This window comes from Dasypus novemcinctus, chromosome 18, assembly GCF_030445035.2.
Source record: "Dasypus novemcinctus isolate mDasNov1 chromosome 18, mDasNov1.1.hap2, whole genome shotgun sequence".
Lineage (NCBI taxonomy): Eukaryota > Metazoa > Chordata > Mammalia > Cingulata > Dasypodidae > Dasypus > Dasypus novemcinctus.
Window position 1 is genome coordinate 87,191,971 of NC_080690.1, and position 17,850 is coordinate 87,209,820.

Sequence of the window (17,850 nt, forward strand, 5' to 3'; positions counted from 1 at the left end):
TTCTCTTAAGAATCTCTCAAATTCATTTATCAATTATAAAGGCCAAAGCAGTACCTTTACAGTGGTGAAAACTGGCAGGCACCATCTTAACCAAATTATCAAGATTCAGATCACCCACGATAAAACATGTGGTTATACATCCTGATATGCTCTGAGAAGGGCACATCACTTCTACTGTCGGAGTCTTAGTCGGTGACCCGAGGATATCGGGAACGAAAGACAAAGAGAGATTGGGTTCAGGGGATCTGAGAGCATTGATTTCTCAAGCTCATCAGACAACTTTATTGAGTTGAGGGGCTAGTATATATACCCCTAACATACGTGACATTCAGCACAAAATCAAGTTACCTATTACCCTTACCTCATTCTATATTAACTAGTGATTGATGAACACCAACAAGTGATTGATGAACACCAACAAACTTTACTGGAACTATTATTATAAATTAGTAACTATACTCATAAATCTTGTTATTCAGGTCATTCTGTTCTATATGTTATTGTTCTGCCTGCAGGTGTGCTTTCCCTGCCAAGATTGTGATCTGCACCGATAATCACAAGGGACAGCTTGACTCAGTGGTCAAGGAAGTAACTTGTTTCCATGGAAACAACATGCCTTTGTTTCCAACATTTCCCCCTTTTTGTTTTAGGCAGGGTGACTGTGCCTGTCTTAGGTTGCCCCCCAGGGGGTCTTACCCATCATTGACTACCAGCCAAGCTCACTGACTTCGGGGTACTATTGTAGTGTTTTAGCAAGTACTAAGTTATTAGCCTGTCCCATTGTGTCCACACGGTGCAATCTTTGGCAAACACCTTTACCCAGGCAAGCGACAACCATGAGCAACAGGATTAATACACATATCCCTATTCCTACGGCAGATAAGAAATGCTGAGACTTCCACCAATCAACAGGATTAAACTTATTTAAATGTGAAATCAAATCATTAAAGATGTCTTTATCATATCTACGTATATCTGATTATGAGACATTTTAAAAATCTTTTTCTGCAATTCCTCATTTTCAAATGACATATTTCCTTTGTGTCCTAACAAATGATTTCTGATCTTATTCCATTGAAACATAGAAATGTTATAATCCAAAGGAGTAATACAAAAATTACTTTCATTCCAATCACATTTCAATCCTCTTAACAAATTCAAATTATAAACTTGGTCTCCTAAGTGTAAAACAGCAGATTCCAAATCACTAACTCTGTCATTAAGTCCTTCATCAATGTGCTCCTGACTATGCCATAAGTCACTTGCATTTCTGTGCCAATCATGCACATATTGCTGTGTTTGCACCATCTCATGCAATGCAACAGCAATAGTGGCGGCAGCAGTGATGACACCAATGAGGCCAAGAATGGCAGCTATGAGAAGTCCCAAAAATCTCTTAGATCATTTCAACAGTCCTTGAGCCAGGTGGAAAAAAAGATGACTTTCAGGAGATGACTGCCACATCCGATTCATTTTCACCGGATCCACACTCCTCGTCTTCGGTGAGCCATGGTGGTAATATCCCCATTCTGTAAAATATTCTCAGACAAGCAAGTATACAAAGCCCCATCCTTATAAAAGAAAGCATTTTCAGTAATGGTAGCCTTCCCTACCACAAACACATATGGATCTCTGACACATGATTGAAAATGATGAATTTGATCCAATTGTAAATATTGTCCATCCGTGCTTTTATTACCTTTCCATTCAGAAGTAGATGCCACTCCTAAGAAGACTTTCCATATTTGTTTTTGATCATGGACTCCAGTGCTATTGCACCATGGGAAAGGAACCCACTTCCCTATATTTTTCCAATCACTATTATTTTTAGTAAAAATTATTTTTTCATCCAAATCAAGGGATTCATGAAAGGGATACTGCATATTACTAATTTGTTGTCCCATGCTATTTATACCATACCAAATAAATCTGCCCTTATATTTGTTGGGATTCCCCATAGGGGCACTTTCCCAAACTATTCCATAGGAATCATTAAAAACGACAGATCCTCTTCCCATATGGCATTCATACCATCTTTGCATATCATCAGCATTCCTCTTAGGACAACTCTAACTTGGATACTTATATTCTTGGTATTGATAGAATGGGAATATAGTTACCAAAGATTTAGTATTATTATGGCTAAAATTGATCATAGTTCTATTTTTCACAGCCATACATGGTGGGTGATTGCCAATGCAAAGAGGTCGGAAATCAAATGGAAGAAGGAGATTATAAATCCTTTGTCCTTCTTCTTGTGGCTTAAGTGGTAGTCTATCATCCACGGGTCCAGGAAATATATGAGTTTTATTCAAATAGACAGGAAAAGAAGGATCTTTCCAGGTTAACACTCAAAGTAATGGAGGATTAGGGATATAAGCCCAATATGTGTAATTACCATTGCCAGTTTCACTCACTATCAGTAGGATCCATATGTGTAGAAGACTCCACTTCTTCAGTCCTAGGTTTAATCCTTTTTGCCAGAAGCCAGATTTCTTCTCCATTTTCTGAAATGATAAGAGCATAACCTCGCCCCCATACTTTAACCCTGCCTTTCTTCCATTCATTTCTCAAATGTCTTTCCAAAATACTGGTTGATTCTCAGAATCTGCAATTTCTGTGGATTTTTGAGAATGGCCAAAATGACATTCAGCCAGTGTCATAGAATCATAAATGTTAAGAAAATTTAAGGTAAATAAAGCTTTAGCCAATTGATCTTTAGGTGATATCATACCATCATGTCCCCCTTTTTGTTTTAAAAGCATAGTCTTTAGAGTGTGATGGCATCTTTCAACAACAGCTTGACCTGTAGGATTATGGGGAATGCCGGTAACATGTTCAATAGCATATTTCCCACAAAAGGAAGCAAAGGATTTACTAATGTAAGAGGGTCCATTATCAGTTTTAATTTTTAGAGGGCATCCCATCACAGCAAAAGCAGACCAGAGATGTGAGCAAACGTGATGAAACTGTTCCCCACTCTGAGCAGTAGCCCACATGAAATTAGAATAAGTGTCAATACAAACATGAACATATTGTAGTTTACCAAAGGATGGAATGTGAGTAACATCCATCTGCCATAATTGATTAGGAGTCAGGCCTCTGGGATTAGTTCCAGCCTGAAAAGGTCCACAGGTAGGACAAGTATGAATAATTTCCTGTGCTGTAGTCTTGTTCACTTTTGATATTTATTTCACAGGCCTTTAGCATTAATGTGAGTTAAAGCATGGTAATCATGAGAACTTTGTAAACACCCCACTAATAAATCAGCTCGAGCATTACTTGCTGTCATAGGAGCAGGCAAAGATGTATGAGAACGTATATGTGTAATGTAAAGAGGATGCTGTCTTAATCTAATGAGATGTTGCAAATCAGCAAAAAGTTGAGATAACTGATGAGTAACAAAGACATGAGCCATTTCAATATGCTTAACAGAAGGCATACATATTCAGAATCAGAGAAAATATTCAAAGGTTCCTTAAATATTGTTAACACCTTGATGATGGCAGCAAGTTCAGTACGCTGAGCAGACATGAATGGAGTCTGCCAAGCCTGTTCTTTCCCTTTGGTAACAAATGCTGCTTTCCCATTACTACTGCCATCAGTGAACACTGTACATGCATTTTCTAAAGGTAGAGATTTTATAATCTTAGGTAATATCCAAGTAGTTTTTCATAAGAAAGTAAGTAATTTTGAAGTAGGAAAATAATTATCAATAATACCTTGAAAGTCACTGATAGCTATCTGCCATTGAGGGTTGGTTACATATAGATGATGAATTTCTTCCTGTGATAACTCACAAATAATGCGATCAGGGTCAGACCCTTTAAGTTGCATTAAGCGCACATGTCCTTTTGCCAATATATTAATGATTTTTTGTAAATAAGTTTGTAATATCTTTTGTTTATTATTAGGTAAGAAAATCTACTCCAAAACTCCCTCCTGCCACAGTAAAGCTGTGGGAGATTGCCCAGTGGAAAATATAATTAAATCTACAATTTTTCCAAGGTCAATTTGTGTCAACTGTCCTTGTGAAATTCTTTCCTCTATTAAATTTAATTCTTGTTCTGCTTCCACAGATAAAGAACGTGCACTAGTAAGGTCTGAATCCCCCTGCAGAGTTTGGAATAAATGAGTTAACATATAATTAGGAATTCCTAATATAGGCCTAATCCAATTAATGTCTCCTAAAAGTTTTTGAAAATCATTAAGAGTGTTTAATTTATCTCTATGAATTTGTACCTTTTGAGGTGTAATACACCCTTGAGACAATTTCATGCCTAAATAAAAGAATGGAGCTTCTTTCTGAAATTTTTTCTGGGGCTATTTGTAATCCATATTCTGGTAAAATTTTTTCTGCCATAACAAATAATTGTTGTAATTTTTCATCAGAAGCATGAGCGAATAATATATCATCCATATAATGGATAATCATAGCTTCAGGAAATTGATCATGTAACTTTTGAAGAGGTTGGTGTACAAATAATTGACACATGGTTGGACTACTCATCATACCCTGAGGTAAAACACACCATTGATATATTTGCATAGGTGCCTGATTATTAAACGAAGACACAGAGAAAGCAAACTTTACCTTATCAGCAGGATGCAAAGGAATAGTGAAAAAACAATCTTTCAAATCAATTATAATAAGAGACCAATTTTTTGGAATCATTGATGGTTGGGGAACTCCAGTCGTAGTGCTCCCATAGGACTCATGACCTTATTTATAGCTCTTAAATCCATCAGGAGTCTCCATTTTCCAGATTTCTTTTTAATAACAAATACGGGAGAGCTCCAAGGACTATTAGAAGGTTCTATATGCTTTTGCTCCAACTGTTCTTTAACAAACTATGTAGGGCATTTAATTTTTCTACTATTAGGGGCCATTGATCTATCCATACTGGTGTTTCAGCAAGCCAGGTAATTGGGACTGCCCTTTCTTTCAATGGCCTCTAAGATAAATTTGCTTGTTCAGGATCTGATGAACTGGAAGAAAATCCAATTCCCCTCCTATCTCCTTTACTTCTAGTATTATATTGCATATCCATATATAATGTTTTAGCCTGCTCCGATAAGGTAGGAATATGAATGAAAGCACCCCATTGACTTAACAAATCATGGCCCCACAAATTAATTCCCACATCAGTCACATATGGTTGTAAAGTAGATTTTTGTCCATCAGGGCCTAAGACATCAAAAATATTAGTGCTTTGATAAACATCAGTCATTGTACCAACTCCAGTAAAAACTGTAGGTACTTTTTGCAAAGTCCAGGATTGAGGCCAATAACGTTTAGCTATAATAGATACATCTGCTCCTGTATCTATTAAGCCAAAGAACACTTTTCCATTAATTGTAATTGTAGTTTCAGGTCTATCATCACTTACAAAAGTTTGCCAATACGTATTTTCTCCAGTTGATCCAAATCCCCCCTTCCTTTTAAAAGGAAGAGTAGCTGGTTTATTATAAGGAAGCAATAATAATTGAGCAACTCATTGTCCTTTTTGTATTTGAATAGAATTAACAGCTTGAACCATTATTTTTATTTCCTCTGTAAAATCACTATCTATAATTCCTACTTGCACCAACAATCCCTTCATAGTTAAACTACTTCTTCCAACTACAACGCCTACTGTATTGTTAGGTAAAGGCCCTTTTACTCCTGTAGAAATTGTTTGAATGCCTCCCCCTGAAGTTATCAATTTAGTCTCAGGAGATGGAAGATCAACAGCAGCACTACCTTGAGTAGCCACTCTTAATTCTGAGACTGGGATGAATGACACTGACCGCTGCTGACAGGAAATTGGTCGGCCAGGCTCATATTTTTTGTCTGAGGGCCCTGAGCTAGGCCCACAAAGCAGTTCCCCAATTTTAAAGGTGTGCCTTTCCAGTCTATTTTTGATCTACATTCATTAGCCCAGTGATATTCTTTACGGCACACTGGACAAATTTTTGATGGAGTACGAGGTCCTTTTCCTGCTTGATTAACATAGGACCGACAACTCTTTTGAAAATGTCCAAATTTTCCACACTTAAAACAATTCCCTTTCTTTTTCGGGTTATTTCCTCCTCTCATAGCTGAAGCTAACACTGCCATCTGGTGGGTGGTTGAACCAATGTCCTGACAAGTTTTATATAATCAAGGACAGACCCACCTGCGGGCTTAAGAGGCCAGATAACTTTCTTACACTCACTGTTAGCTTGATCAAAAGTGAGCGTTAGCAGGATTAACTCTCTAGCTTCAGGAATTTCAATAGTCTTAGTAAGCATATCAGTCAGTCTGGCAATAAATTCCACATAAGTTTCATTAACACCTTGAATCACTTTAGCAAAAGACTGTGTAGGCTTTCCTGGAGTTGTAATCCTTCTCCATGCAGCCAAGCATGACTGCCTCACTTGATTAACAGCCTGATCTTCATAATGAAGTTGACTTTCAATACCTGCCCAAGCTCCAGAGCCTAACAGTTGTTCAGCAGTAATATTAACAGGTGGATTCTGAGCCCTATTTCATCGTTCTCTCATAGCAGATTCATCTGTCCATCAAGTCTTAAATTGTAAGAACTCAGCAGCACTCAATACTGTTTTAGTCAGCATATCCCAATCCCAAGGTATTAACCTGAAGGTATTTGCAAGTCCTTCCACCAATCCATTAGTATAATGACTCTGAGTACCATATTGAGTACATGCCTGTTTGATGTCCTTTAATACTTTAAAAGAAAGAGGCTCATGATGAGCATAAATTCCCCCTTGTGGGTGTTGAGCATCAGGAGGAATTTGTTGAATAGTTACAGGAAAAGCTGCTACAGCTTGCATAGCCAGAGGCTCACCTTGACTAGATCCCGGTAAAAGACATCTCATTAATGGAGTAACAGGCACAGGATTTGGCTTAAAGCTGCTACGAACGTAAGGCAGGTCCGTAGAGAAAAGTCCGCTAGGTACTTTTCCAGGTTCTGGAGGTGCAGAAGGAACCGCATGAGTCAAATTAGGATATATGTTTGCCTTAGAAATATTTAGTTCTGACATGGATTTAGTTAAGAATGGATTTGTGTCTTTAACTTCAAATAACTCCTCTTCTTCCTGATCCTCCTCCAAATTCCTGTCTTTACCTGTATCATTCATAGCCATTTCCTCCCTTGAGAAAAGAACAATCTCTTCTTCTTCATCAGACTGCAAAGGATCTAATGCAGCAGCAATATGCTGTCCTAAGGCCCAAACTGATACAGGTATATTCTCTCCTTTCTGATATGCTCTCCGCAAAGCTTTCATTACTTGCTTCCACTGCTTAACATTCATCAAATTCTTTCCTTGAGGTTGAAACCAATAATAATGCTTTTGAACCAAAGCAAACAATTCTAACAAATCTGCAGTCTTAACTGTGACACCTACACTGTGCAACAGTGTTTTCAAAACCTGTGAATATTCTTCCAAGCGTCCTGGTTGATTACCCATACCCTGATGCTAGTGGAAAGCAAAACTTAGTAATATGAAGCAGCAATCTACCCGAGTTAATTAATTTCGACGCTCCTTACCTTAAAAAAGGCTTTTCAGCTTTCTGCGTTCCCAATCCAGAGGTGGAAGATTCTATGCTGCCGTGTCTTGATGAATCCTCTGCCTTGGGCCCCACGTTGGGTGCCACCTGGCGGAGTCTTAGTTGGTGACCTGAGGATATCGGGAACAAAAGACAAAGAGAGATTGGGTTCAGGGGATCTGAAAGCATTGATTTCTCAAGCTCATCAGACAACTTTATTGAGTTGAGGGGCTAGTACATATACCCCTAACATACGTGACATTCAGCACAAAATCAAGTTACCCATTACCCTTACCTCATTCTATATTAACTAGTGATTGATGAACACCAACAAACTTTACTGGAACTATTATTATAAAAATCAGTAACTATACTCATAAATCTTGTTACTCAGGTTGTTCTGTTCTATATGTTTTTGTTCTGCCTGCAGGTGTGCTTTCCCAGCCATGATTGTGATCTGCACTGATAATCACAAGGGACAGCTTGACTCAGTGGTCAAGGAAGTAACTTGCTTCCATGGAAACAACATGGCTTTGTTTCCCACATCTGTAGTATTCTTCCCCAAAATGCATCACCTCAATCCAATAACTAAAAGTCACTCAAATCCGTGAGAGAAATTCTACAAAATAACTGATGAACTTTAAAATGAGGATCACCTTTCCTCCAGTTTCTAATAATTGTTTCATTATTTACTTCTCAGACTTCATCAGAAGTCTCTTTAGTGTCCATATTCCTACCAACAGTTTCTTTAAAGCAATCTATGCCTTTTCTATTGAGCATCTCACAGTTCCTCCAAAAAATACCCCTCACCCACTTATAAAACTGTTCCAGCATTTTTGGTAATTGCAAAAGCGCAACCCCACTCTCCTGGTGCCAAATTCTGTATTAGTCAAAGGGGTGCTGATGCTAAGTACCAGAAAATATCCTTTTATAAAGGGTATTTAATTGGGGTAAAAGCTTACAGTTACAAGGCCCTGAAGAGTCCAACTCAAGATACAAGAAGAAGTGCTTTCTCACTAAAGTCTGTTGCCACAGGTTGAAGCAAGACAGAGGGTGATCTCTGCCTGGTCTCTCGGGCCTTCTTCCTCTTAAGGCTACATAGGCCTAGCTTCTTATGATTTCAGCTGTAGGCTGGCATAGGGCTCATCTCTCTTCCCTGGGCTTTCGCTGTTTGAGCCTTTTCCTTTCTGTCACATGGCAGGACTGAAATGATCAAGCTTTCTCTCTTCCTGTATCTTCTTGAGTGAATGTCCAGTTATGTCAGCCCACCAAAGGGGGAGGACTCAACCCTGAGGCATGCCCTACTGATTTTGTCAAATCAAAGCCCTAATCTTAGCAGGTAATTTAATCAAGATATGTCAGCTGAATCTAAGGCATCAAAAGGGATCACACCCAGGGGAACAGACAAGTTTATGAACACACAGTCTGTTATTAACATAGCCACTTACAGCTTCATTTTATTAGTGCTTGCAAGGTGTACTTTTGTTGACTTTCTCTTCTGTTTTGTTCCTCTGTTTCCCCTTTCCTACTTCAGATTGTTTTAATATTTTGTAGTATTCCATTTTAATCTATCTTTTGGTGTTGTGACTATTTATCTTTATAATTTGTTTGCGATTGCTCTAAGAATTGTGATATACATACCTAACTTCATTCTACATAGAGTTAATATCTTACACTTCAAGTACAATGTAGAATCCTTACAAGCACATAGATCCCTCTACCCATAACTATTACATCTATATACTTTGAAAAACCTTCAGGCAATTTTACAGTTTTGCATATTTTAAAGAATTCAAGAGAAGGAAATAGTTGTAATATTTACCCAGATAGTTACCATTTCTGTTGCTCTTCCTTCATTCCTGAAGTTCCAGATATCCCATCAGTATCATTTCTCTTCATCCTGAAGAGCTTTCCTTAGTATTTCCTATAGAACTGAGAGTGAATTCTCATAATTTTCTTTATCTGAGAATGTCTTTCTTTGGTTCATTTCTAAAGGATATTATTGCTGGATATAGAATCTCCATTTGATAGTTTATGCTTTTATCACATTAAATATGTTATTCCTGTCTCTTCTACCTTCCATAGTTCCTAAAGTGAAACCCACCATCATTCAAATTGTTCCCTTACACAAATATTAGAGATTTTCCTATTGTTGCACAGGTCCCTGAGGCTCTGTTCATTTTAATTTTTTTCTTTCTGTTATTCAGACTGTATAATTTCTATTGTTCTATGTTCAAATAAATTCACTGATTTTTCCTGTCTTCTCATTTTGCTATTGATCACATTCAGTTAATTCTTTATTTCAGACATTGTATTTTTCAGTCCTAGAGTTGTGCTCTTTTGTAGTTTCTATTATCTACTGAGAATTCTACCTTTCCACATTTCAAATGTGTTTACCTTTACCTCAGGGAGCATAGTTATAACACCTCCTCTAAAGTCTTGTGTAACATTTAAAGTCAGGTTTAATATTATCAAGAAAGTGAAAAGACATACATAATGAGAGAAAATAGTTGCAAATCATATATTTGATAAGGGCTAGATACTCAGAATACATAAGGAATTTCTATAATTCAGCAAAAAGAGAACTCAATATGGGCAAAATACTTGAACAGGTGTTTCTCCAAAGAATATATACAAATGGCCAGTAAGTACATGAAAAATGCTCAACATATTTCATCATTAGGAAAATGCAAATAAAAACTACAATGAGATGCCACTTCATGCCCACTAGGGTGGCTAGTATTTAAAAAGAAAAAGGAGATGAAAATAACCATTGTTGGTGAGGACATAGATAAATTAGAGCCCTTGTCAATGTCAATGGGAATGTAAAATGATGCAGCCACTGTGGATGACAGTTTGATGGTTCCTCAAAAAGTTGAACATAAAATTACTGTATGAGTTTTCCACTCCTAGACATATACCAAAATAATTTAAAACAGGTATTCAAGCATATGCTTATATGCCAGTGTTCATAAAAGCATTATTCACAATAGCCTAAAGATGGAAACAACCCAAATATCCATCAACAGATGAATGGATAAACAAAATGTGATAAAGATGTACAAGGGAATATTATTCAGTTGTAAAACAGAATGAAATTCTGATATATGCTTAAGTTCTGATATATGAACCTTGAAAATATTATGTTGAGTGAAATAAGACCAAAAGGACAAATATTGTATTCTACTTATGTGATGTAGCAGTTTGATTGCTTATCAAATTCCAAATACAGACTTTGGAATATGTTTGTGAACTGGACTTTTCCTCTGGGTGTATTAGATTACACTGGATTCAGAGGTTTCACTTTTACTCGATTAAGTAATGATTAAGACTTTGATTAGGCCACTTCTGTAGGACCATCAAGGGGGCAGGGACACACAGAGAAACCACACTGCAGAGAAGGGAGGTTGGAGTTTTTGGTCCTGGAGCCTGGGAAGAAACATGCTGAGAAGTATATATGTGAGAAGATTCCATTAGACATGGCAGAGGCCCCAGGGAGTGATATGAGACTTATCCCAGCCTACAGCTGATATTGGAAGAAGCTGGGACCACAGAGACTTAAGAAGAGGAAGACAACAGCCAAGCCTGGAGAGAAACAAGCCCCTGGAGAGAGACAAGACTTACCCCTGCCTACAGACAATGTTAGAAGGAGCTGGGCCCATGGAACCTTAAGAGGAAGAGGAAGCCTGAACCCTTGCAGATGCCAGCAGCCATCCAACATCTGGCAACAGACTTTGGTGAGGGAAGTAAGTTAAGTTTTATGACCTGGTAACTATAAGCTTCTACCGAAAATAAATACCCTTTATAAAAGCCAACAGATTTCTGGTATTTTGCATCAGCACCCCTTTGACTGACTAATACATACAAAATGTCTAGAGTAAGCAAAATCATAAGAACAGAAAGTAGACTGGAGTTTACTAGGGACTGGGAGGAGAGGGGAATAGAGAATTATTGCTTTATGGATACAGAGTTTCCTTTTGAAATGATGAAAATATTTTGGGAACAGATTGTGGAGATAGTAGTACAATGTTGTAAATGTAATTAATGCTACTAAATTGTGTGCTTAAAAGTGTTCAGAATTACAACTCAACAACAACAAAACACAATTTAAAAATGGACAAAATATTTGAATAGACATTTCTCTAAATGAGATACTTCAATAATCAATAAGCACTTTAATAGATGCTCATCATAATTAACCATTAGGGAAATGTAAATCAAAACCACAATGAGTGCTTGCTTTGGCAGCACATATATTAAAATTGGAGCGATACAGAGAAGATTAGCATGGCCCCTGTGCAAGGATGATATGCAATTCATGAAGCATTCCATATTTTTAAACCCTGGGCCTCCTTGACCCATGTGGAGCTGGCCCATGAGCAGTGCTGATGCACACAATGAGTGCTATGCCACACAGGGGTATCCCCCATGTAGGGAGCCCCACGTGCAAGGAGTGTGCCCCATAAGGAGAGCTGCCCAGCATGAAAGAAAGTGCAGCCTGCTCAGGAATGGCACCACACACATGGAGAGCTGACACAACAAGATAACACAACAAAAAGAAACACAGATTCCCATGCCACTGACAACAACAGAAGCGGACAAAGAAGACGATGCAGCAAATAGACAGAGAACAGACAACTGGGGTGGGAGGAGGGAAGGGGAGAGATATAAAAAAATAAATCTTAAAAAAAAAACACAATGAGATGTCACTTCACATCCACTAGTATAGCTATTATTAAAAACAATGGAAAATAAGTTTTGGCCATGATGCAGAGAAACAGGGGCCCTCATACATTGTTGGTGGAAATGCAAAATGGTTCAAACACTGTGGAAAACAGTTTGGTGGTCTCTCAGAAAGCTAAACATGAAAATACCATATGACCTGGCACCCCCACTTCTAGGTGTATGCCCAAAATAATTAAAAACAGATATTTGTGTACCAATGTTCATAGCAACATTATTCACTATGATGAAGTATCCAACAATAGATGAATAGATAAATGTGGTATATATAGATAATGGAATATCATCCAGCTGTAAAAAGGGATGACATTCTTATACATGCTACAACATAGACAAATCTCGAAGGTATTGTGTTGAGTGAAATAAGCCAGACACAAAAAGACAATTATTTTATGATTGCAGTTTTGTGAAATACCTAAAATATGTAAATCAATAGATATAGAATGGTGACTATAGGTAATCAAGGGCTATAGGTTAGGGAACAGGAGGTAGAGAATGAGGAGTTATTGTGTAATGAGTGTTATTAGTCAGCCAAAGGGTTGCTGATGCAAAATACCAGAAATGGTTTGGTTTTTATAAAGGGTATTTATTTGTGGTAGGTGCTTACAGATACCAGGCCATAAAGCATAAGTTACTTCCCTCACCAAAGTCTATTTCCATGTGTTGGAGCAAGATGGCTGCCGATGGCTATGAAGGTTCAGGCTTCCTGGGTTCCTCCCTTCCAGGGTCTTGCTTCTCTCTGGGCTTAAGGTTCCTTTCTCCCAGAGCTTGCTTTTTCCTGGGATTGGCTTCTCTTTCCTCTGTGAGTTTACTTCCCAGGGCTCCAGTTTAAGGCTTCAGCATCAACTCTCAACATCAAAATTCTGACATCAAAAATCCTTGACTCTGTCCTTTGCCATGTCTTTTATCTGTGAATCCCTACCCACCAAGGGGTGGGGACTCAATGCCCTAATAACATGGCCCAAACAAAGCCCTAATCATAATTTAATCACACCCACATACAGACCAGATTACAAAGATAATCCAATATCTATTTTTGGAATTCAAAACCATATCAAACTGCTACAATGGGTAAGAGTCTCTGTTTGGGATAATGAAAAACTTTTGATAATGGGTAATAGTGATAGTATAATATTGTACATGTAGGGAAGCAGACTTGGCCCAGTGGATAGGGCATCTGTCTACCACATGGGAGGCCCACAGTTCAAACCCCAGGCCTCCTTGACCCTTGTGGAGCTGGCCTACACACAGTGCTGATGCATGCAAGGAGTACCCTGCCATGCAGGGGGTGTCCCTGCATAGGGGAGCCCCATGCCCAAGAAGTGCGCCCCATAAGGAGAGTCACCTAGTGCGAAATGAAGTTCAGTCTGCCCAGGAATGGCACTGCACACTCAGAGAACTGACACAAGATGATGCAACAAAAAGAAACACAGATTACCAAGCCACTGACAACAAAAGAAGCAGACAAAATAAGAATGCTCCGCAAATGGACACAGAGAGCAGACAACTGGGAAGGGGAAAGAGGAGAGAAATAAATAAAATAATCTTAAAAAAATACATTATACATGTAATTAATACTCTTGAATTTTACCTTGAAACAAGATATTTTGTGTTGTGAATATATATCACAATAAAATAATTTTTAAAAGAAATAAAGTAACAAATTTTATGATACATATATGTGTTAACATAATACAATAAATTTTTTAAAAAATCTGTGTGATAATTCCAACATCTGGTTCATCTTGTGCTTGGCATCTGTTGGTAGTCTCTTCTTATAGTATTGTTCATATTTTCTTGTTTTTTAATACATCAAATAATTTTGGACTGTGTCCTGGATATTTTGAATACCCTGTTGTAAGACTAGGTACTGTTTGGAAAATGACTAATTGTTGGAAGCTGAGGCACAGTGGCCTCTAAGGAGAGATGTGCTGTCTCCGTGGCTACGCTTGCAACCTAAGGAATGTAGTAATTAGGAGTTCCCGGCAAATGGGATGAAGCTATTAAAGGCTGAAAGAAAAGATGAGAACATATCTTTTGTAGTGAATAGAACACTTAGACTTTGTATCTTGAGATAAGATTTTTAAAAATTCCTTAGACTATGTGTAATGCTGATAGTTAATACATGTTGCTCCTTAATGTCATGTACGCTATGTTTGTGCTATGTTTGTGCTTATTGGCACGTAGGCTACCTATGCCTGCTTCTTGGCACACACACTGGGGTATATAAAGAGCCCCTTGTAAACAATAAAGTTGTCTGAGGAGTTATTACTCGCAGATCCCCTGATCCCAGCTCTCTCGTGCGTTCCTTCTTCTTTTCTCTTTCTTTCCTTCCCAGTATCCTTCGGGTCCAAATCTCCAACAACTAATTTTTTGCTTTAGCAGGCAATCAACCCAATTAAAGTCAAACTGCAAGTTCTGGCTCACCTGTGGGTGGTAGTTTCAAAGGTCAGTTTTCAAAGCCTTTGTTAAATTCCTTTTTTTTTTTTTTTTTTTAGATCTTTATATTGTTATTACAGGGTAACTGTCAAAATCAAATACAAGATGAAAAAGAAATCTTTGAAGATGAAGTGAAATAAATACTTCCAGACAGGTAAAAACTTATAAAATTTGCTGTCAGCAAATAATTTCAAAAGAAATGTGAAAGCATGTTCTTCAAGAATAAAGAAAAGGGAAGATTGAAGATACAAGGTGGATTGAGAGCAATAAATATTTATCAAACTCATATATCGAAATGAATATTGAATGAATAAAGCAATAATAATGTTATCTGTGGGCAAGAATATTAGTAAAGTATTAAAACACACCATAAAATAATATGTATATTGAATAAATGGATATAAAGTATTTTAAAATACATTATTTCAGACATTGATAAAGAATAATTAACTTCATATTTGACAAGACAGGCAAAATATAATAACTCAGATAAATTCTAAAAGAACTTTAAATAATGTTTCTCATTCAAATAAAAGGGAAAAAGTTAATAAAAATTATCAAGAGAAGGCATTTAGGAGAAAAAAACATTAATAGAAGAAAACAAATAGCAAATGAAAATGTCAGATTTAAATTCAGTAATTATATAAAATTATATTAATTATATTTATATTTAACAGTAATTGAATAGAAATGTTCCTTTTAAATAATCAAAATTTTAAGTGGATTGAAAAAGAAATATATCTATACAGATATATAGATCTGAAAAACTCATCTAAGACATATAGCAAAATTGACAGTAAAAGGTACAAAAATATACCATGTAATCATTTTGTGTGTGTGTGTTTTTGTCTTTATTCATTTTTTAATATTACATTCAAAAAATATAAGATCCCCAAATACCCCCACTCCCCTCACCCTACTACTCCCCCCATAGCAACATTCTCCTCCATCATCATGGACACATTCATTGCATTTGGTGAATACATCTCTGAGCATCGCTGCACCTCATGGTCAATGGTCCACATCATAGCCTACACTCTCCCACATTCCATCCAGTGGGCCATGGGAGGACCTACAATGTCTAGTAATTGTCCCTGCAGCACCACCCAGGACAACTCCAAGTCCTGAGAATGCCTCCACATCTCATCTCTTCCTCCCATTCCCCACACCCAGCAGCCACCATGGCCACTTTCTCCACACCATTGCCACATTTTCTTCGATTACTAATCACAATAGTTCATGAATAGAATATCAGTAAGTCCACTCTAATCCATATTCTATTCCTCCATCCTGTGGACCTTGGATTGGTTGTGTCCACTCCATATCTATGTCAAGAGGGGGCTTAGATTCCACATGGATGCTGGAAGCAATCCTCCTGCTTTTAGGCACTCTTGGCTCCATGGTGTGGTGGTTGACATTCTTCAACTCCATGTTAGCTGAGTGGGGTAAGTCCAATAAACCAGAGTGTAGGAGCTGAATTCTGTTGAGGCTCAGGGCCTGGCTATCATATGGTCAGTCCAGAGATTCAGATCCCCTGGGTATATATTAAATGCCAGCACCAACTACAGTTCTGGTAAAGTAGCAGGAAAGGCTTGTGAAAAGAGATCATATCTGAGTCCAGCTCCATCACACAGAAACACCAACTCCAAAGAAGGGTCAACTGACATGGCACTGAACTCCATCTGCCATGACCATAGAACCTGTGGGTCTCTGTAGCCCTCAGAAGAACCAAAACCTGGGCTTGTATCTACTTTATCTGTCTCTGGGTCTCTGCTCAGGTGTGCATAAGGGCAACCCCTCTGATAACCTCCTGGCTCTTTTTTAGAGACTCATAGCCATGTAAACTCATTTATCCTTTCCATTTCCCCCTTGATTTAGGTCAAAAAGCATTTTTAACTCCTTTTATTATATGTAGACAGAGATATTATGCTGGTCCGAGTTGAACCTTTTATTCAAGGTCATTTTCTAGTTACATCATCAGCTGGTACTTGGTAGTAATCCCTCAGCACCAGGGAAGCTTATTCATGGGAGTCATGTCCCACACTGGGGGGAAAGGCAATGCATTTACATGCTGAGTTTGGCTTCGAGACTGGTCACATTTGAGCAACACGGAGGCTCTTGGGAGGTACCTCTTAGGCACACTCCGCTCTAGACCTTGTTCTTATTTCAGGAGCACAGGTTCACAAGCATAGTCATTAGTATCATGGGCTCATTGTTGGACCTTCATTCTTTTTTTGGTCTTTGCCATTGCACTTGGGGGATTGTTGCTGTTCCTTTCAGGACTGTGATAGAGCTCCCCTGGCTAGGAACTCAGCACTCTCTCAGTTGTTGTTTTTAATTGTTTCCACTATGAAAATATCCAAACATTTTTATGTACCCTGGATATATGCCCTGGAGAACTCCCTGCCAACCATGTGTCCCCTGTCAATAACATCCCACACCAGTATTCCTTCGCTGCCATTGTTGAACCTCTCTGTGATCCACAACTTCCTGAAAAGTGAAACCCAATCTATTGCCATGTTCCCTTAATAGTAAAATGGAATATAGTGATGAGTTTAAAGGTTAGATATAGAATACATATTAATTTGGAAAAATTCTACATCCTATCTTTTTCTTTTCTTTTTTCTAATTATTAAGCTTATCTTCACAAGTTTTAGATCACAGTAATTCATATATACAATATACAGTACTCCCACATATCCAACATAAAACCTTTTCCCTTCCACAGCAATAATCTTTTTACATATTCATACTATATTTACTGAAACTGATGTACACATATTGAGACAATAGCTTTCAAACAAGGTAACATTTATGTTTCCATTGTGGTTTATATTTTAGACTATACAATTTTCTAAATTTTTAGTTACCTTATGTTTTACATTATGATTTACAATTTAGCCTATCAGCCCCTATATATTTTTGTTGTAATTTTACATGTCTTATATCCATCCTTGCATACTCTTGTGAAACACTTCTATTGCCCACACAGTTACATTGGCTCCATCTATTCAATATCTATTTCCCCCTCCCCATAGGGCCCACAGTGACAGTCAATCTTCATTTCTTGAAGAGTCATGTTCAGAGATACTTGCAACAGTGTTGAGGGCTTGACATGCTCAACTGCCCGAATGCCC

The 17,850-nt window shown here is 37.8% G+C and overlaps 1 long non-coding RNA gene and 1 other non-coding gene across 2 annotated transcripts in view; one reads left to right on the forward strand and one right to left on the reverse strand.

Annotated features, from left to right (window-relative positions):
* Window positions 1-230: 230 nt before the first annotated feature.
* LOC131274226 (uncharacterized) overlaps window positions 231-17,850 on the reverse strand; it is a 58,160-nt gene continuing 40,540 nt past the window's right edge. The window contains exons 2-3 of the long non-coding RNA XR_009181433.2: window positions 7,533-7,662; window positions 231-2,507 (exon numbers count right to left, since the gene is read on the reverse strand). This is a non-coding gene — a long non-coding RNA (uncharacterized lncRNA). The remainder of the gene's footprint in view (window positions 2,508-7,532; window positions 7,663-17,850) is intronic.
* On the forward strand, window positions 11,764-11,869 carry LOC111762226 (U6 spliceosomal RNA). Its single transcript, XR_002795394.2, has one exon. It is a non-coding gene; the product is annotated as a U6 spliceosomal RNA (small nuclear RNA).